The sequence below is a fragment of the Salvelinus sp. IW2-2015 genome, unplaced genomic scaffold (assembly GCF_002910315.2).
Source record: "Salvelinus sp. IW2-2015 unplaced genomic scaffold, ASM291031v2 Un_scaffold2579, whole genome shotgun sequence".
In the NCBI taxonomy this organism is placed as follows: Eukaryota; Metazoa; Chordata; class Actinopteri; order Salmoniformes; family Salmonidae; genus Salvelinus; species Salvelinus sp. IW2-2015.
In genome coordinates, this window is record NW_019943889.1 from 55,097 (window position 1) to 55,926 (window position 830).

The 830-nt window shown below is 57.1% G+C and overlaps 1 pseudogene; it reads right to left on the reverse strand.

The window, feature by feature from the left end:
- LOC112074321 (nuclear pore membrane glycoprotein 210-like) overlaps positions 1-507 on the reverse strand; it is a 53,554-nt pseudogene extending 53,047 nt beyond the window's left edge.
- Between the last annotated feature and the right edge of the window lie 323 nt (positions 508-830).

Below are 830 nucleotides of genomic sequence, written 5' to 3' on the forward strand. Positions count from 1 at the left end.
GGGCTAGCAAACATTTATACCAAAAATTGACTTGAATTGGAAACTAGTGAACTGGCATTTTAGAGTTAGTAGCAGGAGTGGAGGATTATTCCATTATACACCGTCTCTCAGTCTGACTGCCTATCCCGAGTCCGACTGTTCTCTCCCCCGAGTCCGACGTCTCTCGCTCCCACGGCGATCCGTACGTACTTCTCCCCCCGGGTCGACGTCTCTCCCCCGGGTCCGACGGTCTCTCCCCCGGGTCGCGGTCTCTCCCCGACCGGGGTTCCGACGGTCTCTCCCCCGGGTCGACGGTCTCTCGTCAGGTCTCTCCCCCCGGGTCTCGAACGGTTCTCTGTCTCTCTCTTGCTCGGATCTCTGTATGCGATCTCGGTCCTGTACTCTCCCTCGGTCGGGTCCTTTCGGTCTGTCTCTCTCGTCTGTCTCTGTCGTGGTCTGTCTCTCTCGTTGTCTCGTCTCGGTCTGTCTCTCTCGGTCTGTCTCTCTCGGATCTTCTCTCTCGGTCATGTCTCATCTCGGTCTGTCTCTCTCGGTCTGTCTTCTCTCGGTCTGTCTTTCTCTCGTCTTGTCCTTCTCGGTCTGTCTCTCGGCATCGGCTCTGTCGTCTGTGTCTTCTGTCGGTCTGTCTCCTGCTCGGTCTGACTCTGCGGTTCTGCTCGGGTCTGTCTCTGTCGGTCTGTCTCTGTCGGTCTGTCTCTGTCGGTCCTGTCCGTCTGTCTCAGGTCTGTCTCTCTCGGTCTCTCTCGTCTCTCTCGGGTCTCTCTCGGTCTCTCTCGGTCTACGTCTTCGGTCTCTCTCTTGGTCTCTACTCGGTCTCTGTCAATGTCATC